At 35.4% G+C, this 10693-nt stretch overlaps 1 pseudogene; it reads right to left on the minus strand.

The window, feature by feature from the left end:
• LOC128162211 (uncharacterized) overlaps window positions 1–9411 on the minus strand; it is a 29628-nt pseudogene extending 20217 nt beyond the window's left edge.
• Between the last annotated feature and the right edge of the window lie 1282 nt (window positions 9412–10693).

The following is a 10693-nucleotide window of genomic DNA, read 5'->3' on the forward strand; positions in this document are numbered from 1 at the left end:
CATAAGTTAGATTGTTCTCATAATTTTACACAGTTGGTGCTTATAATTTTTACAAATGCTCAAGTAAGCTTGTCTATGATAATTGTGATCATCATAGACATAGACATTTACCGGTAATTACATAGTGAAATAAATGATCTATTTGTTGTTGGGTTTTTTTTCTTCAAACAATTAATCCATTATTATATGATATTATTTTTAGCTATACAAAGACTTTGTATATTTATACATGTTGTTTAAAACAAATAATAAAGTTGTTTAAAGATATGTTTAATGTTATGAATATTTGCAATAAACATGATAATTTTGAATAATGATATAAAAATTATTGAACACAGTTAACAGTCTATTACAGGTAATTGCATTAATGCTGTGAGTTCATATGAGTTGATTCATCATCTGTTGTCTGGTTTGAATTCCTTGAAGTTGGTGACCATCGCGGGCGTATTGCATGTCATGACAAGCTTCAAATTCATCTGGCACTTCGATGAAGTCTGTGTCTGATATACATAAATTGTGTAAAACACAAGCAGCAAGAATAGATTCCACTAGAATTTTCATATTGGAAAACTCAAATCGCAAAAGTCTCCTAAACCGACACTTTAACAAGCCAAAGGACCTTTCAATGACTTGCCTGCTACGACTGTGCTCCCTATTAAATTTTCGCTGTTGCTCAGTAAGGTTGCCACAATCCCGAAAGGGTGTTATAAGCCACTGCAATAAAGGGAAGGCTGAATCACCCAATATGACAAAGCCAACAGGAATCTTTCCATCGCTGTTTTGAAACAGATCAGACATACGCAGAACTGTGGCATCGTGTGTGCTTCCGGGATTCCCCGTCCAAACATAGGTAAATTCCATATTCGCATTGCAACACGCCAAAAGTACAACAGAATAAAATTTCTTCCTGTTAAAGTAGGCCTGTGGCTGGTGTTTTGGGGCATTGATTGGAATATGACTGCCATCCAATGCACCCAAAACATTTTGGAATTGACAGTTTTCTCCAAATGTTTGACTTGTTTCATTTAGTTCTGCTTGTGATGTAGGCCATCTGATTACTTCTGCCATAATACTTGTCAAGGAGGATGAAATTCTTGTAATACTGGAATGAAAACTTCCTTTAGATGTACCAAAGCGATCAGCCATCGATCGAAAGCTCTCAAGGTTACCTATGTACCACAAAAACATCAAGAGTTCTTTTTCAAGATTAGGGGTAGGCCCCTTTAGATTGTTGTATGCATTAACTGTAGACAGTCTCTGGCACGTACTTTCAAATGTGTCCCTGGACAAACGGAAATGGGTTTTAAATTCATCGAGTGTATATGAAGGTATAGTAATTTCATAATAATTACCCACTCTGGCCATTTCCTCCGATGATCTCCGCATGTTTTGCAGAAGAAAATAATCTGTCAGGGAGAAGTACTTTAATGTACTAAATATAGTATTTCTGAATGCATCTTCTTGTTGCAAAATGATGCACGAAGCAGTAATTATATCTTGGTTAGACATTATTTTCCTCTTAATATTCAGCCAATGTTAACATTGGTACACCAACGGTACCATTGTTAACATTGGTGAATTTTCCACCAATGTAACCCAAAAATCCGTTCAGAGTACATAGGCGTCCAATGGTACCAACGGCACAAAATGTTACCATTGGCAAACAGGTGATGGTACCACTGGAAATACTCTGAACGCACCCATTGTTTTGGGACTTCCCCATATTGTTGTTAACCGAATCCGAGATCCACACCTCAGAATTCTATTTTCGATTTATTTAAGACGAAAATCAAGCTCGGGTCTTTTCACCCCCCTCCAGACACAAACACGCATCAATATTTCAAATGACATCGCACTGTTACCAAACCTGAATAGTCAGACATCTCACACGTTGTTTTTCATCTCATACGAAAACTCAGCTCCTCTCCCAGGCGGAAACGCCCCAAATTCAAAGACAAATTCGGGCATTATTTCGCGTCAGCCATGTTTTGAGACACCTGCAAAGGCTGTGTGTTCTAATCTCGCCGGAGCCAAGATTTGTTCTTTCTCTCTATTTCTTTCTCTCCATTTTATTTAATTTTTCTAACTTAAATATTCAACATAAAAGGGCTGTAGTACAAGTTGAAAAACACTCTTCAATTAAGCTTTAGACAATAACAGTCTTTTATTATTAGGGTCTTTCGTCTTCTATTCTTATTGTTATTAGGGTCTTCCGTTTACAAAGTCAGACCCTCTATTTTTTCTTCGATTTCTTTTTATTAAAAGTCATAAGACCTGATATTAGGTCAAAAGACCTCTTATTTAATATGAAATAAAATGGGGCTGGTCCTTTAAATTATGGATCCAATGGGGTGTATAATCCTTCATCCATCGCTCTTTTAGATCACATCTGCATTTCCTGATATGTTTCGATGATGAAGATAAAAGGCAAGGTCATTTCCTCTTCTAAAAATCAGACGGAAGACCTCCTCGTTGCTCGCAACGAGATCGTGTCTAGTTATTATTATTTTTTTTTTCTCCCACGTTTTCTCGAAAACGCTTCAGTCGATTTTGATAAAACTTAAAGATCTTGTTTATGACAACATTTGTAAGAAAAGTACGTGGGATTTTTTTGGTCGTCACTTCCGGTCCAGAGATATTAAAGATTTTATGTTTTTGCTTGTTCACGAGTTTTCTCCAAAAGTATTTAAGATAGAACTTTCAAATTTTCAGAGATCGGAGAGAGTGAACGGCCGCAGTGTACTACGCATATCCGAACGTCTGCCGTCACTTCTGGTCGTCAGCGGAAGGAAATGAAAAACCTTAATTTTTCAATTTTTTGAACTTGAATTTTTTTTTGTTACTATTCGATATAGACACTCTAAAAACCTCTGAATATGAAATCTGTTTTAAAATCGATCCATGCATTCTCGAGATTTTGGGCTCTAAAGTTCTGAAGCGAGAGTCCGCGTAGCTCAGTCGTTAGAGTGGTGGACTTGTGTCCAGGCGACCCGGGTTCAGTCCCCGAGTGCCGTTTTATTTGTTCTTGCTTAACTGTGTTTTGTTTAACGATTTTATCTTTATAATGATGGATTTGAATGTTTTCCGTTTTCTTTTTGTCATAAATAAAAATAATAGCGGCTTTTTTTCAGTACAAATATAGAGCTCTTTTCTGTCAACTGCTCGCTAAATTCGGACGATTGTCGCAATGCCGGCATCAAAGACATGCCGCCGAAGCACCCCTGCAGTTCGACCGCATTAGAGTTCACTGGATCGCTTTGCCGGCATCAAAGAAATGCCGCCATTTCAATGATTGTATACACACAACATTTAGCAATGCACCAACGTTTTTAGTATTTCACATGGCTTAAAAAGAAAGGTTGTTTTGTATTTATTCAAACATTTAGATATGTACATGTATGCATGTATACATGCGTTTATTGACAAATGTTGCATTTATATTGAATTCCTGAACACTGAAATCAATCTCTCTCTCTCTCTCTCTCTCTCTCTCTCTAAAAGATCTACTACAGGTAACATGGAGTAATGAGGCTAGAGGCTAATGTACATTTGACGTCAAAAAAAGTAAATACGTATTTTTTTCTAGTTACGGGATATTGTCTACGGATGTTATTTTTTGAAATTCACTGTTCAATGATTTAATAACAAATCTATTGACTGTCTGGGATTAAAAAAAAACCCGATTTTTATTATCAACTGAATGCTTAACATTGGTCATTTAGACATAACACTTGGGTATCGTTTGGATTCGGGAAAATGGGGAATAAATAATCATACTATATTTTTAATGATGTAGGTTATTTTATTTGCTGACTTACCAGAATTTTTTATTATGCAGTTATTGTCGGCAAAGAAAAACTTGAGACAAAAAGAAATATAATTCATATGAAAAAGCAGATAAAACAACTATAAATTTCTTTATCAAATCAGAGACGTAAATGTTATTTATGTCTCTGATCAAATCGATTTCTGATTAATCTCTCTCTCTCTCTCTCTCTCTCTCTCTCTCTCATCATATGTAGTGTTTAGCATGTAAATGTTATGGCATTTTATATATTTTATTTCTGAAAACTTTAAAAGTAAAAAGTAAATCCATAAATTGCGTTTGATGTAAGATTGTAAAAGATTATTGCAAATGTTTCTCGACTTGTTGCAATACTGCTGTGGTCATAGGCAAAATCCCATCGTGAGCTCTGGACCGGTAAATGTCCGAGTAAAAATAAACTGGCGACTTCGAGAGAATAATGCGTATATCTCCCCTATTGTAAGACCCATCAACTTAAAATTCGGCAGGAGTGTATCTCAGACATTACTTTTATGAAAAATACATGCACGTTGCGAGTGTTTTAAAGATTAATTGATTTTTTAGGATTTTGAAGCGAGCTGGTAGTTTTCTATCTGGGTCAGAGTTCGACCTCTTTCTTTATTTATGGTTTCATTGAAATTAATGTTGAAATGGACTTGGCCCCTGTGCAGCCACGTAATATTTCTGTTGCATGTATATTTCTTTTTTTCCGTTTAGTCTGAATCTACGATAGCGTGTGAACTACGTATGAATGTTAGAACTGTGGAAATTACTGCATCAAATTTTTACCGAATAAATTTACGTGTTACTGATTTCGTTATTTCTACATTTATAAAGATTCTATCAATCCTGCTGAAATAAAACAGTCAAACATAATAGTAAACGACACGAACAAAAATTCTCAACACTGAAATACATGGGTAAACTGCATCAGTCATTGTTTTAGGACTTCCCCTAATAGTTGTTACACGAATCCGAGATCCACACCTCAAAATTCTATTTTCGATTTATTTACGACGAAAATCAAGCTCGGGTCTTTTCACCCCCCTCCAGACAAAAACACGCGTCAATATTTCAAATGACCTTGCACTGTTACCAAACCTAAATAGTCAGACATCTTACACTTTGTTTTTCATCTCATACAAAAACTCAGCTCTTCTCCCGGGCGAAAACGCCCCAAATTCAAACACAAATTCGGGAATTATTTCGCGTCAGCCATGTTTTGAGACACCTGCAAAGGCTGTGTGTTCTAATCTCGCCGGAGCCAAGATTTGTTCTTTCTCTCTATTTCTTTCTCTGCTATTTATTTAATTTTCTAACTAAAATAATCAACATAAAAGGGTTGTTGGACTGTAGTACAAGTTGAAAAACACTCTTCAATTAAGATTTAGACAAAAACAGTCTTTTATTATTAGGGTCTTCCGTCTTCAGCGGAAGACCCTTCTATTCTTATTGTTATTAGGGTCTTCCGTTAACAAAGGCAGACCCTCTTTTTTTCTTCGGTTTCTTTTTATTACAGGTTATTAGACCTGTTATTAAGTCAAAAGACCTCTTATTTAATATGAAATAAAATGGGACTGGTCCTTGAAATTAAGGATCCTACAGGTGTATAATCCTTCATCCATCGCTCTTTTAGATCACATCTGCATTTCCTGATATGTTTCGTTGATGATGATAAAAGGCAAGGTCATTTCCTGTTCTAAAAATCGGACGGAAGACCTCCTCGTTGCTCGCAACGAGATCGTGTCTAGTTATTTATATATTTTGTTTATCACACAAAATTAGACTTACAAGTGCTACCGTCATCTTCCTCCTCTTTTTGTCCACAGGACTCTCCCCTGGTGGAGTGAATGGCCTGTGCAAATAATTGCACAGGCCATCCAGGGAGAGGGCCTGAATGTCCATTGTAGAGTGAAACACCTAAGAAAAATAAACATCAGACAATCAATATTGCAACGAAAAACAAAGATGTGTATTAAAATCAGTCACTGTATACCGGTACACATGATAAATGATCTATTTTAAGTCTTACTTTCCATCATTCATCACACATTTTTTCAATCTTTGACATTTACAATATACATGTATATTTTCTATGTAACTCATCACACATGTAACACACATGTAAAATATTCATATTACATGTGTGTCAAAAAACATGTATATAACATGTGTAAAACACATGTTCAAATTTACACATGTGAAATATATGTATATTTTATGTGTTTTTCATATAAATTATACATATATAATATTAAACATGTATAAATTTGAACATGTGTTTTACACATATCAAATATGTGTAAAACATGTGTGGTACTAAACACATGTATTACACATATGGACATTTTTCCCGTGTAAAAATACGGTGGTTGTCATGACAAATCTTCTTCTTAAAGGTCAAGTGTAAAGATTATGAATATGCTCCGTATGTCAATAAATGACAAATTTTATGAAAAAAAAACTATTATTTTAATATTAGCATATTTGTAAAACGACATCTTATGGTAAAAACAAGTGTCAAAAGTTCCAATATTTTAACATTACCAACGACGTTACCTCCCCTGTTTGTGACGTCATTAGAGACACCGAGAAAATGGCTCATTTCATTGATAGTGACGGTGAAATACCCGAAATTGATTTGACACTGAGAATTCAGCCGTATATGTATGAACCAATCTCAAGTTCTACTGATCGTACAATGACTCATTCGCAGGGAAGCGAATCGGAGATTGATCAAGCTTCATCACATAAAGAAGGAATTTTAGATAAAACAGGGGATAAGTGTACGATCTTTCTTTTAGGCCATCAAAAATTAATTCCGTGGTTCTCAGGCCTGCGCGCATCTGATTTAACATTGCGCATTGCCAATTATTAACATTTAATAAATAAACAAAAATTTGTGCTTGAGTATCTCGGAAAAAAATATGGATTTAGGACCACTAGAAGAATCATCCGAAGACTTGGTGCAGGGTTCCGAGGCAAAAAATCTTGCGCTTTATTATCCCCTCGCGCAACTTGTTGCGAAGGGGATATAGCATCGCTACCGTGCATGTGTGTGTTCGTATGTGTGTGTGTGCACTACATCTCAATTTTCTAGTAAATTAAAAAAAACTTCCAATGGAATTTCTTTAACCCTTGCACAAGTATGCCTCATTGTAAAAGATTAAAAAAAATGCATTCTCATATTAATTGGTCAATTTCTAATGCAAAAACCTAATAGATAAAATTACACCATTGTAAAGGAGGAGGGGGGGGGGGGGGGCATACATTATGACAAAATTCGTTTAAAACTAAAAATATTTATCATTGATTGCACACTTCTGTAAAATAACAAATAAAAAATGCATGTGCCTTTCAAAACTATTTATGCTATTACAAATTAATATTTCATTAAATCAATGTCATAACAAGTTAAAGTAAGCAGTTCAAATCAACAACTTGATATTTTTTGGATTTAGATTAAGTACAGGGCTGCGTTCAAGATTAGCAGCTAGCCTAGCCGCTAGGTCGTAGATATCTAGGTCTATTGAACGGACCGCTAGGTTAGCCGCTAGGTCTCAGATTTGAAGTTGGAAATGTTAAACTAATGACTAATTTCATCGACATAATTTGTTAATTTCAAGCGGAAATATACATGTTAAGATTCATTATAACTTAAAGGATGAATAAAATATCAGTAAATAAATGGATTCCATGTTTGTTACAAAGTGGTAACTAAGGTGGCCATCTTGAATTTGATACGTAGCATAAAATATTTAGGCTACGAATATCTACCAAGCAGCTAGGCTAGCTTTCTGTTCAACTACGTAGCCCTACGTAGCAGCTACGATCTTGAACGCAACCCAGGTAAAGAAAATGTAGTTTTTGCAGTAATGTAGGGATAGTAGAATGTGGTCTTATCATTAACATTACTATATATTCCTAAATAATACATCCCTACACACAATAACTCATGTCGCGAGGGGATGCTTCGCTTAGCGGTGCCCTTGTTGTCTTCTCTTTGCGATTTTTTCGATGGTTGTTGACCTCCGACCACTTTTTATAACCGACTCAGTCGACTGACTTGCAGATCTTTTTATAGTGTGTCTTTTCCTTGGTATTGGTATAGTCAAATATTGATGGTATTGCCCTAGGTTTAAGCATTTCAGATTTTGCCTGAAATCCGACGTTGTTAGCTACGTCAGGATTTACTGAGAAGTGCAGATCTTTGTCAAAATGGCGTTCGCACAATTTGGTGTATTGTGTGGGTTCAAACCCGTCTGTCTTCAGCCTCAGAGTTCATATTTTTCTAAATTTTGGGTCTCTGGAGAATTGGTACATGTACATGCTTAGACCCTGACCAGACTTTATCGTACAATTAAGCGCGGCACACTGCACCATTGTAACGATTACATGCGCTCTCCTCACTGTCGTCTGCATATCTCGGTCAGATCGGAATGTCTCTGATTACGTCAATTTACGCAAGGGAAATAACTCCTTCAGTATTACAGATCAATACCTTGTAGGATGATATTTTGAATAAAATAAATGGGAATGTCGATGTAAGATAACTAACTGTGACATATTATCTTATTTGAAACATAGTAATAAAGTAATTAAATCAGAAAAAACTATGCCTACAAGTTTTATTAAAGTTGACGTTTATGAACCACTTCACCAGAAATGGTAATTTTTACACTTAATCTTGTAACTACCAATATCAAAGATTCTGAATTGTTAAAATTGAGACCCCTGGACCAATACTGGGGCCCATGCTACAATTTGTGATATTTTACTACGTAAGCATTTTCAAATAGTGTATATTATAAATTGTTAAAAACATGACCCCCGTACTTTAACTGGGGGTTCAAATTTTAACATAGAAATTATGTATTTAAGGAAAATGTTTTAAAACTAACATAAAACGACCCAACAATGAACTGTTCAAGTGAATGATATGGCTTATTGGCCTCTTGTTAAATAAAATGTTTCTAAAATAAATATAACTATGCAAACAAATTCACTTTTAACTGTTAATTGTGCACTGGTAAGTTGATACATTTTCATTCATGCAAGTACAACAAATATTTGCTTTATAGATGATATTTATTGATGATATATATTTTAGTTTTTGTAATCTTTTATGAATATGTCTCTGTTTTACTTTAGGTACAGCAAGGCCGCATTTGCTGCTCTCTTTTGGGTTGCTGTACTGAAATTCAATTTAATGTCTTTGAAAAGAGGGATGTCGGTGTTTCCACTCTCTTTGTCTAAAATAAAGTTGTGTAAGTATACACAGGCCATGATGACATCTGGAATGTTCTGATTCAGACTATGTCCATTGACTTTAGTCTCCCGAACTTTCCTTTTATGAGAGCGAATGCCCTATCAATCACCGAACTAGTTGAACTGTGTATGATATTATACCTAGTTTCCTCTTCTTTCAGGTTATCTACCTCCCTGAATGGAGTAATGAGAGAGTTGGAGAGGGGATAAGCTGAATCTCCTAAAATATGTAAATTGGGAGGCAACTTCTCCAACTCAGCTGTGATTGGGCTGTTGCGAAACACTCGAGAATCATGGACAGATCCTGGCCATCCAGCATATGCATCAATAAAACTCATGTTATGATTACAAATGCACTGGAGAACGATGGAACTGAATCCCTTCCTGTTAATGAAGCTGGAGCGATCCTGTGCTCTTCCTCTTAAGGGGATATGGCACCCGTCAATGCACCCAATCACTCCAGGGAAACCAGGCGTTCAAGAAAAATACTAGATGAAATCTTCATCTGGACTTCTGTGGGTCACATCACGCTTATGAAATGCTTCATCTCCTCACAAACTAACAGGAAAATGTTGTGGAGAGTTCCTTTAGAGAGATTTAAGCGGTCTGCCACGCCACGGAACGACTGGTCATTACTGAGGAGCCAAATTGTTGAAAGCACCTTGGTCTCCAGTGAATTGGATCTGCGTGTCAAATGAGGAGCAACAGCCTCAAGCAAGCTCTGGAAGAGTAAAATATTTTGTTTTTAAAAGACCATAATCAGCATTTTGTCTCTCAGTTGGCGTATTGTAATTGGTCTTTATTCTCCGTGAGTTAACTTTACACTTTTAAAATTCTTCTTAAAACTACATGGCTATTTATTACCATTTTTGGTTTGAAGCATTTCCAGTATAGGAGGAATTTAATTGTGAAATTTATAACCATACCACCTCAGGGCTAAATATATATTTTTTGCTATTAGAACCTTTTTTTAAATCACAGAATGAATTAATGACTCAAATGAAAGAGGTAATCGGTACATGTTTATCAGATTCTTGTAAAGAACAAGGGACGTTATTAGTCGTATTTGGCCGCAAAATTTATCATATTTTCAACGTCTTAGTTTTGTTTTTTGATGTGGTGCATTTAACTGAGTTCGATACTGGCTAAATTCTACAGGCACCAAAATGACGTCATTTTTCATTATGACGTCACTAGTGTACGCTGAACATGGAATGATCTCCAAAAATCGTTATAATATATAGAAATATGAATAATCTTTGCTGAAATTAAAACCTTTCACATGCATTAACCACTTTTATATTTAACATACTTATTTTCTGTATCATAACAAATTCATATACTGAAAATGGTGACGGTTAATAACTGTGAACAATGTGAATTTTAGCAAAAAGGATTAGAAAATTGCACAACGCGATCCGACACGAACAGTTACTCGGCGTAACACGCGGTTTTCACCGGTGAAAGAGGGTTTATCTTATAAAAATCTAAAATAATTTTTTGTATAGGCTACGTAAGAGAAGCCAAAAGGAAAAAAAGAAATAGAAATTGCAAACGAAAAATAAATACATTGATAAATAAATAAATAGAAAATTACAACACACACACTATTTAGATGTA

Source organism: Crassostrea angulata, chromosome 9, assembly GCF_025612915.1.
Source record: "Crassostrea angulata isolate pt1a10 chromosome 9, ASM2561291v2, whole genome shotgun sequence".
Lineage (NCBI taxonomy): Eukaryota > Metazoa > Mollusca > Bivalvia > Ostreida > Ostreidae > Magallana > Magallana angulata.